This window comes from Sapajus apella, unplaced genomic scaffold, assembly GCF_009761245.1.
Source record: "Sapajus apella isolate SASKATOON/1434 unplaced genomic scaffold, GSC_monkey_1.0 scaffold31, whole genome shotgun sequence".
Taxonomy (NCBI): domain Eukaryota; kingdom Metazoa; phylum Chordata; class Mammalia; order Primates; family Cebidae; genus Sapajus; species Sapajus apella.
Genome location: NW_022436971.1, coordinates 21,679,528 through 21,691,945, shown reverse-complemented (window position 1 = coordinate 21,691,945; position 12,418 = coordinate 21,679,528). Strand labels below are relative to the sequence as shown.

General features: G+C 44.6%; 1 protein-coding gene across 1 annotated transcript in view; it reads left to right on the top strand.

Annotated features, from left to right (window-relative positions):
- DCDC2C (doublecortin domain containing 2C) overlaps positions 1 to 12,418 on the top strand; it is a 153,852-nt gene that overhangs the window by 55,017 nt on the left and 86,417 nt on the right. The gene's annotated exons all lie outside the window — the stretch shown is intronic.

Below are 12,418 nucleotides of genomic sequence, written 5' to 3'. Positions count from 1 at the left end.
GCTCAGCATGAGTGGCAGTGGGCTCTGGTGAAGGGTGGGAGAAGGACATTCCAGGCAGATGTGGCAGTAAGGCAGCAGCGGGGAGAAGCAGCTCACTGCATGCGCATGTGTGTATGAATACATATGTGTATGCATGTACGGGTGCATGTGTGTCTAAATACGTGTGCATGGAGGCATGCATGTACATGTATGGATGCATATGTCTGTGAATATGAATATGTGTGAGTGGATGCATATGTGCATACGTGGATGCATGTGTATGTATGGATGCATGCATGTGTGCATATGCATACATGTGTGAGTGGATGTATATGTGTGTACATGGATGCATGTGCATATGAATACATGTGTGAGTGGATGCATGTGTGTACATGGATGCATTTGTGTGCACATGAATACATGTGTGAGTGGATGTGTGTGTACATGGATGCATCTGTGTGCATTTGAATACATATGTGTGAGTGGATGCATGCGTGTGTGCACATGAATCCATGTGTGAGTGGGTGCATATGCATGTACATGGATGCATGTGTATGTGCACATGAGTACATGTGTGTGCATATGAATACATGTGTGTATAGGTGCACATGTGTTTAGTTGCATATGTGTATATGCATGTGTGTATAGGTGCATGTGTAAGAATGCATGTATGTATATGTATAAATACATAAGTGTGTATGGAGGCATGCATGTATATGTATGAATGCATGGGTGTATGGAGGCATATGTGTGCATGTGTGCACATGAGTACATGTACAGATGTACATTCATGTGTGAATGTGCATGATGCATATATGTGTGCATATGATGTGTATGTGTATACGTATGTATGTTTGGAGGTATGTGTATGGATGCATATGTGCATGTGTGCATGCATACACATGTATATATGATGCATGTGTGTATGGATGCGTGTGTGCACGTGTGTATGTATGCACATGCATGTATGTGTATGCATATGCATGTGTGTGTATGAATGCATATGCATGTGTACAGAGGCATACATGGGTGTGCATATGAATACATTTGTGTGCATGGATACATATGTGTGTGTGTATGCCTGTGTACCTATGTGTATGGATGCATGTGTGTGTGTGTGTGTGTGTTTGCTAATCAACACACGATTTGAAGTTGCAGCATAAAGCATGAGGATGAATGACAAGGAGGTATCAGGGTACAGGACTACACAGGTATGCAGAAGCTGGATCCTAGAGGGGCTGAGAAGTCCTTATAACATGTTTATGTGATTCTCATATATCCCTGACCATCCTACCAAAGCTGTCTTTTAGTGGTTCAACTGACATTAATATTTATTCGACAAAGCTGTTGAACGCATACCCTTGCCAGTGTCTGTCTGCCCGGCTCACAGGCTTGAATGCCCTCCCTACTGTGACACACTGGTTTTGAGGGTCCACATTGTCCTGGTCTGTTCTTTCCCAGTAACTAACAGCCCCGGGCTTTGCTTTTCTGCTGCTGCAGCTCAGGTTTCATGATTGCCATTTTAATCACCCTCCTGCAAATAGCTTTGATTTTCTCACCCGTGAGGCACCGTGTGCATCTGGCGTGTCTGGCCCAGGGTGAGCGCCCTGCACTTCCCCCGCACTTGCACTGACGCAGCCTGCTGCTGCTGGAGGTAATGACACTGCTGACCTGAGTCTTCACGCCGAGTTCACGACCACGGTCCTCATCCACCTTCACTCGCTGATTAAGCCTTATGTTTCAAAAAATGTTTTTCTGAATATGTTTTGCTAAGCTTTGTCGGACATTTTTGCGTGTCTGCTCATGAGTGAGGAGGGCCTGTCTGACTTCTTTCTCACGTTGTCCTTGTCTGGCTTTTGCTGCCAGGGCTTTTCTTCTGAATCGACTCGTTATTTTTTGTAGCTTCTTGAGTCAAATGATCGCCTTATTTATTTGGATTTTCTTTTTCTAGGAAATGCATTTTAATATTAGGTGTTTGTTGAATGGACGAATGAATGATGATCATTGAGAATGCAAAAATGATATGCCTTGCGATATTCATTGTCCCATATATAAAGGTCTACATCTGTAAAGATGTGTTATCTTAGAACTCAGTATTAATATTTTTTGGCTTCATTTGAAGAGCGGGTGTGTTTCTAAGAATGAAAAGAGTTCCACACACAGGACTTCTCTGAGGCTTGAGTTTATGATGAGTTGTAGCAACTTAGCCATTTATGATAAATGTGTTTGTTTCTTTACTTGCTTGCCCCTGGTTTTCCATTTCTAACTTGCTAAACCTCTTTTGTCTGTTTTCTATGTGAACTGTCACAGCATCTTTTTGGAAAAGAAGGTACAAAATAAAAAATAAATTACAGGAGTGACCATCCGTTAAGATATTGCCTTGTGGAATATGGGGGGCTGTTGGGACCCTTGGTGATGTGAACACACTCATAACATCAGCCAATCAAAGTAACAGCTTTTCCTAAAATTGGATGCTGGATTTTCTTTTAAATTTGCAAGCTTAAAAAAAAGTACCTAGAATACAAAGCAGAAAGTCTTTCTTGACCCTTCAATGAAGAAATCACAAACATGACCTAGAACCTGTGATCCCCAGGATATCAGGCCTGAACGGGGCACTTGTTGATTCCTCTGGTCGTCCAGAGGCCATGGTGAGTTGTTGGAAGTATGCCAAGCACACCCTGCCAGCATGAGAGACACGAAGATGAGGGAAGCGTAAGTTTCCACAATTGGAGAAGTCAGAGTGTCAATAAGCGTGACAGTAACCTAGCGGGCCTCATCTAGCCCTCCTGCTCAGTGAATTAAATCCCAGTAATTAAATCAACCCAGATTCCACCAGCACCAACACCTCCCCGCCTCCACAATTCCAACAAACCAGTGATGCCTCTCCCATAAACTGTTTAACTTCCACATCTGCCTATGTCTCCCATCAACACTGCCCAATGGAGTCAGGAAGAAACACCTAATACCCATGGTGGGAAAGCACTATGAGAATGGGCAGGTAGGGGGTCGGGGAGCTGGGCCCCCCAGGAAGATGTTTTTATTTGCAGGGATCCAGATATAAGCAAGGGAGTGCAGTGGATCATATCTACTTGATACTCACTACTACTGATAGAATAAATTGTATGGACTGGAAAGGGAGCAAAATATACATTCCCAGTGAGGTGACAGGTGGAGCAGAGCAGTGGGACGTGGGAGATGCTGTGTATCATGGATTCTATGGAGGGCACGTTCCCACATCCTGACATCCCTGGAACAGGTGCAGCTGACGTTGACGGTGTCTCAGGACTCCTGTTGGCAGCCACGTTGCAGGTGCTGGTTGCTCATGGAGAAACTTGGCTGTAGCTGCTCATCTGACTGTGTCTTCAATTGAGTTGGGGATGGGGTTGATTCTGTACATGTTGAGTTTAACTGCTGTGTAAAATGTTCTCAAAATGATTTTGCTATGACAAAGAATTTAAACAAAAAGTTACTATATACATAGAAAGGCCTAAAAGTAGAACATCAAGATGCAAATTTGCTATCCATTGAGTATATTCTTCTTCAATTCTTCTATTCTTGCAGAGTGGCAACCAGCTCTGCAGGACCTGAGACAGTGAGGTAGACACACAAAGGTGCAGCTTCCAGTGTCAGTGATCTACGTGGTATAATGAGCCACCCCCAAACCAGGGGCTTCAGGCAACAAGGGCTATGATTTCTTTAAGTTCTGTGACTTGGCTGCACAGGTCTTGGGCTGGTTTCACTTTGGCTGCTTAGGAGGCTGTGTTCAGTGGAAGGTTTGCTGGATTGGGATATTCCCGCTGGCCTCACCAACACGTCTGGCAGTGAGTGCTGGTTGTTGAGCATTTTGGTTCCCTTCCACGTGGCATCTCATCTTCCAGCAGGATGCTGCAAACTAGCTCAGATCTCAGGAGGTGGAGAAGTAGGCTCTCCCTCAGCAGAGGAGCACGGAAGAGCTGATTCGCTTTGTAAACCTGTGTGTAGCCTGAGAGGGAAGGGCTATGTGGCCAGCAAGTGACCAACCACGTTTGGGTACGTTTTGTTCCTGAGAGTGGTGCAAAAGGATTGCCTCCCACTCTGCGGGACATAAAGCACCAGCACCGAAATGTGCAGATCAGATACCAGCGACTTGGAGGCTCTTCAGAGATGACGGTGGGGCAGCCTTCCCACGCTATGTGCAGGAGCACGGATGCCTTTGACTCGCAGTCAAAAAGTGGCTCGGAAGAGTGAGACTCTGGAGGTAAAATCTTGGGGGTATTCAGGTGATTTGTTCCTGTTATATTCTCATTTTTCTTTAAGTACAAGCATGCTATGTCATAAAAATGGGTATCTAAATGGTTCTAGAAGGGCTTTTTCAGTAAGTAGAAAATAGAACTTCCAGGAAATTAAAGCACGGCGACATGCTTTAAATAACACGTCTGTCCTTTCTTAGTGGTACGAAAAATAGCTATGTGTTTGCAGTATGATTCATGGAATCCTGATTCAAAGATGTGAGATGGAGAATAACAGAGTAATGTGGCACCTCAAGATGACTGTGGAGGAAGTGGGAGAAGTCAAGGCTGACCTCAGAATTCCAGGGATGGCAGGAGGATGGTGCATTTAGTAGCCGTGATTAGGTCTGCAGGAGGACGAAGCAGGACTTGGGGTTGTGCATTTGTGTGAGAAGTTGCTTAGCTCTAGAGGAGCACGTTTATTACATGAGAGTGGAGGGATGTGTGAGAGATGATATTCATGCATGAAAGTGTTTTTCATGTCAAGCAGAATTCCTTGCATGTTCAGCAGAGGACACATCTGCTTCTGTGATTGGGATTATTATTGCGGGTTCTCTGTGGAATAGGATGGGCCTCCTTCGCAACTAACTGATGTCTATAAAGTGAGTGACATTTATGTGTGATGACGTTTTTCCTTAGTAAACTAACTGCTGCCATCAAGGCAAAGCTGTAGTGTTTTAAGAGCAGGCGTCTGGCCTCTGACCTCTGCACTTGGAATCCCAGCTGTACCTAACATTTGCGTGGCGTGACTGGAACTGCCCTCTGTGGGTCTGAGGAAAAGCCGACTTCCTCCTCTCTTCCCTCCTGTTTTACATTTTCTGGATCTCTGTCATCAGACTTTCTTCCAAGCCCATGAATTTCTAATTTAAGCTGTTGGAGGTACATGGTCCAGAAAGTTGGAAAGATGTGAGGGCACAGCTCTTCGCCTCTTAGTTCTGTTTCCGTTTTGAATAGAAGACTTTTGTCTTAATTCAGCAAAATAACTTGAATTTGCACTGTTAAAAATGCCCCTTTCCCTACTATTTGACCCAGCAATCCCATTACTGAGAATATACCATTACTGGGTATATACCCAAAGGATTATAAATAATTCTACTATAAAGACACATGCACATATATGTTTATTGCAGCACTATTTATAATAGCAAAGACTTGTAACCAATCCAAATGCCCATCAATGATAGACTGGATAAAGAAAATGTGGCACATATACACCATGGAGTACTATGTAGCCTTAAAAAAGAATGAGTTCATGTCCTTTGCAGGGACATGGATGATGATTCTCAGCAAACTAACACAGAATCAGAAAACCAAACACCACATGTTCTCACTCATAAGTGGGAGCTGAACAATGAGAACACATGGACACAGGGAGGGGAACATCACACACCGAGGCCTGTCGGTGAGTAGAGGGAAAGGGGAGGGAGAGGATTAGGACAAATACCTAACGCATGCAGGGCTTAAAACCTAGATGGTGGGTTGATAGGTGCAGCAGACCACCATGGCACATGTACACCTATGATGAGTGTTGTGCATTTGTGTGAGAACTTGCTTAGCTCTACTTTAATTTCCTAGAAGTTCTATTTTCTACTTGCTGAAAAAGCCCTTCTAGAACCATTTAGATATCCATTTTTATGACAGCATGCTTGTACTTAAAGAAAAATGAGAATATAACAGAAACAAGTCACCTGAATACCCCCAAGATTTTACATCCAGAGTCTGACTCTTCTGAGCCACTTTTTGACTGTGAGTCAAAGGCATCAGTACTTTTGCACATTCAGCACATGTATCCCAGAACTTAAAGTAAAATAAAAAAAGAGCTCATTTCCCAAGAAAATGGCAAAAAAATCATGAGTGCAGTTTTACTCATTAGCACATCTGAAATGTACTTTGAAAACAGCCTGCGTGATTCTGTTGGTTCATTCACTTATTGCTTGATTCAAATACTTGAGCACTGGAAAATATGTCATTATGAGTCTGCCGGCGTCCTGTCCAGCACAATTAACCGGAGCTTTTGGTCCAATGAAAGTAATTGAATGAAGCTACTCTTATTTTATTATATAGCATTCAGTTTTACAGGAACTTCATTTACTGTGATTTTAGTAGCCATTACCTTCCAAAGAAGAAATGCTAATTTAACGAATGTTTAAAATTGCATTCACATATTAAAATGAATGTTTTATGGTGCAGGCATCTGTGAGAAATCAGTCAATAGTTAATAAGCATTGTATTGATATCACATCTGCAATCAGAACGTTAATATTAAATGCTTCTCTTTTGGACATGGAGTGCAAGTGTTGGTAGTGAACAGTAATGAAAAGGGGGTAAAGCATATAAAGTGGTGTGCGTGTGTGTGCATGCATGCATGTGCATGTGTGTATGTGCATGCGTGTGTGTGTGCATGCGTGTGTGCATGTGTATGTGCATCCGTGTGTGTGTGCGTGCGTGTGTGCATGTGTGTGCATGCATGTGCATGTGCATGCGTGTGTGCATGTGTATATGTGTGTGCATGTGTGTGTGCGTGCGTGCGTGTATGCATCCGTGTGTGTGGTTGTGCGTGCGTACGTGTATGCATCTGTGTGTGTGTGTGCATGTGTGTATGTGTGTGCATGTACGTGCGTGTGTGTGCACGTGCGTGTGTGTTTGCATGTGTGTGTATGTGTGCGTGTGTGTGTATGTGTAGGTGTGTGTGAAAACAGTTGCAGTGGCATGTATGGTACCACACTGAGACCCACACTTTAATAACCTGGTCTGAACAGTAAAGTTCACTGTGAAATGAATGCTTTGGAATTGACATTTGCTGGCTAATCATGTCAAGGCTGGAGCAATATCTCACAACAGTCAAGGCCACAATTGTTGTCATCTTTTAGCAGGCTGAAGATGCAACAGCCAGGTGCAGTGTTTGCAAATCTTCTGCTTTAATAAATGTTCAAAGCAGGGCTGATTAATTGGTAGAGGTCCTTGACCCACTTGGGATGGAGCTGGGGCATTCGTGTGGGAACCTTTTGCTGTCGGCATTTTTCATTTTCCACCTGTGGATGGACTAACTCTAAAATAGGTTGTTACTGTCCTTTAGTTAGGCAAACTGTCTGACTCATCCCAAGTTACCCTGGGAGGCTGCCTTTTGTGTGCCTGAGCTAGGCAATCTCTTACAATAGCATTAAAATAAAGCTTGATTAATTGAAATAGGCTCTGGAGAAAAATAATAGTCTTTAAAGCACCACAGAGAAATAAAACCAACATGCCTCAGGTTCATTTTCTGCAAACATTTTTAGTAGGAAGAAAGATGAATGAAATTGAGAAGAGGTACCTGTCACCTTTGTAAATAGAGCTCACATTCATTTTGGAGGGGCTTGAGACTTGAGACGGAGAGAAATGTGGGTGTAAGACATAAGGTTCATCTGTGCTTCCTTGTGAAAGCCGTGGATTCTTGCTTGATCTGTGTTTTCTTGCTGGATCAATTTTTTACCAAGTGCTGCTATAGATCCACATTCCTCTGACAATTAAAAGGCATCTGGAGTGCCATGCACTTTGTCCCAAGTACTCAGCACGTGGTCCTGCCCCTGTCCTTGGAAACTTGCAGGCCGGAAGGAGAAACAGTTGTGTAAGTGGAAAGCTGCAAGGCATGTGGTCGTGGAAAGGGGATATTGGGGGAAGGAAGCTGTGTGTATTTATTCATTCTTGCACTGCTATAAAGAAATACCTGAGACTGGAGAATTTACAAAGAAAAGAGATTTAATTGGCTCATGGTTCTGCAAGAAGCATGGCAGTAGCATCTGCTTAGCTTCTGGGGAGACCTCAGGGAGCTTCCAGTCATGGCAGAAGGTGAAAGAGAAGTAGGAGTCTCACATGGCAAAAATAGGAGCAAGAGAGGCAGTGGGGGGGTGGGGGGAGGTACCACATGCTTAACCTGATCTCGTGAGAACTTGCTCACTGCCGTGAGGACAACAACAAGCCATCAGAGATCCACTCGCATGACCCAAACCCTCCCACCAGGCCCCACCTGCAAGGATGGGGATCACAATTCAACATGAGATTTGGGTGGGGACAAACATCCAAACTATATCTGTGTGTGAACAAAATGACCTTTGAGTTGGATCTTGGAGAATGTATAGGAGAGTTCTCCAGGTGACTGAGAGGAGGCAGACGTTCTGGAGAGAGTAGGGCTTTGGGGGAGCTGACAAGCTGGGGAACAGCAAGCGTGTGTGAGGCTGCCTGGGATGGGGTTAGGGAGGCAGGCTGGGGTGGGCGAAGGCCTGAGTCCTGGGGGAGGGTGGCAGGAGTTTGGACTTATTCGGCGGACGTGGACCTTGAGTGCTTGGGATATGTCTGTACACTGCTCACTCATTTGCCTGAGAAAGCCCCTCCACAATCCTCCCCGGACCACCATTGATACCCAACTGCTGCTCGTGTATCCGGAGTTAAGTCCCACCCCTCCACTCACTCACAGAGGTTCATTCTGGCGTTTGGATGAGCACTAGCCAGCTGCCAGCCTGTCTCAGAGATCCCTCCCTGTCTCAAGTGTTGTGGTCCCCAGCACAACCCCAGGAGGCAGGCACCGTTCCCATTCTATCACACCTCAGAGGGACCTGAGACCACACAGCTGACCTGGGGTGCCAAGACCCAGCGCTGGTGAGGGGGGCTTGGGATGTCACCCAGCTCAGGAGCGCCCACTGCTGGCCAGGCATCTAGAATGGTCACGGATTTTTCTAAAAGGGAGATTTAATTAGTGCTGTAACTAAAGGCTCCTTGCCCTCGACCCTGGCTCATACCCAGGGTTTTGTGTCCTTGTCCAGTTCTGTGTCATCAATGCAAGAGCACTCACCAGGGTGCCTCTAGTCCTGCCATGCTGCACAGGGTCTCTAGTCAAACAGCCCTCTGCTCTTAGCAGTTTTCTTTGCTCTCCCTGGAATACATGTCTCACCGTTGACTATTCCCATTGTCTGACTCTAAGCACCATTTTCTCTGTAAAGCCATTTTTGGGCCCATTCCACCTTCCTTCACAGCCCACCCTTTAGAATGGACACAAAACCAAGTGAGGCACTCGCACTTGGCATTACCTGTGTGTTTCTCTCTGCCGTGCTCTCCAGGGCAGAACTGTGCCCTTTAGTCATGTATTTCCAACTGGATACCTTGTAGACACTCAGTAGGTGATTACTGGGGGAATGAATGAATTCACCCACCAGAGCTGCTCAGTGACCGTTGAGGATGCTACTGCTCAGATACAAGAAAAATGAAAGAAAATCTGAATCCTGCGTTATTACAACCTTTGCAAATGTTTAGTCTATTAGCATGATCGTTTACACGAATAGACTAAATTATAATTGTAATGTTGCCAGAGGAGGTATCAACTTCAGCAGTTATTGTTACTTACCTCTGTTGTATGCAACTAGGAAGATATAGTCTCTGCTCTCCTCTGACCCAAGTATTGTGAACTGCTTGGAGACTTCATGTTTAAAAGACAGAGAGTTTAAGCCAAGCAAAATTAAGAAAAGTAAGTGTAATACTAGGATTGTGTGTGATTCAGTTTGTAAGGTCCTCATGTAGTGTTGGGGGTTAGATGATATTTTCCCTTTTCCATGGAATTAAAATTTTGTTGCTTTTAGTGAGTTTTCCAACTTATATTGTAATTTGGACTGTTTAAGAAGTCAAGATCTTAGGCTGGGTGTGGTGGCTCACGCCTGTAATCCTAGCACTTTGGAGGCCAAGGCAGGCAGATCACCTGAGGTCGCGAGTTCAAGACCAGCGTGACCAACATGGAGAAACCCCATCTTTAAAAATAAAAATAAATAAATAAAAACTAAAAAAAAGAAAACGAAGTCAAGATCTTCCACTTTAGTGAGATTCATCGAAAAGCTTTATATTCTGAAGGTTGACTAGGACAGACTCAGGCTTGGACCAAAGTTTAGGGCAGGGAAGTTTGGGAGGGAAGAGCATATTTGCATGTCCTACTGATGGCATTAGCTGGAAAGGACAGTGGTATTGCTTTGTGCTCTGAATGCATGGTCCACGTCACCAGTGAAGGACAGACAGACATCCTGAGTCCAAGATGTGACACCTGAGAGGGCCTCCAGTGAGGGATGCGTCACTGTCATCTAATCATGCAGAAACAGCAGACATAGCCCAATATGGTTTGGCTGTGTTCCCACCCAAATCTCATCTTGAATTTAGCTTCCATAATCCCCACATGTCTTGGGAGGGGCCTGGTAGGAGGTAAGTGTATCATAGGGATGGGTTTTTCCCATGCTGTGCTTGTGATAGTGAGTAGGTCTCATGAGATCTGATGGTTGCATAAAGGACAGTTCTCTTGCACACATTCTCTTGCCTGCCACCATGTAAGATGTGCCTTTTCTCCTCCTTTACCTTCCACCATGCTTGTGAGGCCTCCCCAGACATGTGGAAATGTGAGTTCATGAAACCCCTTTTTCTTCATAAATTACCCAGTCTCTGGTGTTTCTCCATAGCTGTGTAAAAATGGACTAACACATAGCCAACTCTAGATCTTTCTATAAAACAATGCAAGACAGGCCTCTATTCTTCAAAGATGCCAAGATCATAAGAGACAAAGTCTGAGGAGCTGTTCTAGGTGAAAGGAGACTTAGGAGGCCTGGCATCTAAATGTGATTTGAATCCTGAACAGATCTTTTCTTGAGTGAAAAATGCTATAAAGCACATTTTTGGAGCAATTACAAAATTGAAATATGGATGGTAGGATAGATGAAAACACTGCATCAGGGGAATATCCTGAATTTGGTAATTGTCTGTGATCATGTAAGGGATGACGTTTCTGTTGTCAGGAAACACTCCCTGAAGTATTAAACAGATCACTTGTCTTCAGTATTAAGTACTAAAGTACTAAGAGGCAAAGGTGCATGATGTAAGACACTGTCTCCCAAATAGTTCAGAAAAAATACATATTTAAAAAGATCCTGGCCTGCAGAATCTGTCTCTATCAATGCCTTGCCATTTCTTGTCTGAAGACTGCCAGATTTTCAATTCTTCTTTCCCTACTTTCTTTCCATCCTCCTGCTCAATTCGTTAAATCAGCAGAGATTTACTGAGCAACTGTTATGCGTGCTTAATTGAACACACGCACATATTGAGAGCTGACTCTGTTTAGCACTGTGGTTAGCTATGTCCAGGTGTTATAGGAACACTCCAAAGAGACCTGGGCTTGAGCTGGGGTTTGGAGGATGAGCCATCAAAAGAAGGTGAGGAAGGGGATTCCAGGTGGAAGGGAGCTGTGAGGGCACAGGTATGGTGCAGGGAAGGATGCTTGAACTAGGAAGGCAGGTGGGTCTTGGAGCACGAAAGCCACTTTGCCAGGCTCAGGAGTTTGGATGTCCTCCCAAGGCTGTGGCTACCTCCTTCGGGATTTGAACGGTGGGATATCATCAGTTGTGCTGGCATTATTCACCTGTTCAGTTAACAAATATTTACTGGGTATCTGCAATGTGCCAGGCATGGTTCTAGGCTCTGGGAATTCGTTAATGGAGAAAAAACCCAACATCCTTGCCTTGGGTGGCCTCTAAACTTCTGCTGGTAAAAGAAAAACACAACAAACATCATCAATCAATTATCTATGGATTACATATGCTGCTGTGGGTAAAGTGTGAAGGGCAAGGGAAGTGACCGGGCATCTCTCTTGGGAGTGACAGGGCAGAGGGACTGTTGAGCCACAACTTCACAGGAGGCTGACTCTGTGCTGCCCCTGATTTCATGGAAATGAGGTATTTGCAAAAACTCACGTTTCCTGCGTGTGCTTGGATAGGTATGAGGTGAGAAATAAATAGGTGTAATGACAAGGTATCCCCTGTTCACCTAGTCATCCTGCGGCATCCAAAGTTGCTTTTGTTCCAGGTGACTTTCCAGGTCAGGATGGGGGCCCTGCGTTTGTGTCTCATTGCAGTGCCCAGGGTGGTGGGAGTGGGTGGTTCTTGTTTGTGGTGTGTTCTGTGTCACAACTGCTTCTGTGCCCTCGTTACCAGCGTGGGTCATGTACGCTTGTCATTGTCCTTTGAGTACTATTCCAGAGATAACAGGACACACAGACACACACACACAAACGCACACACAGTGTCTATCTTACAGGCCAAAGATATGGAAAATGTGTCTCAACAACCAGAGTTCAGGGAAGCTGAAAAGAATCAACTAGACTTTCAGAATCCCAA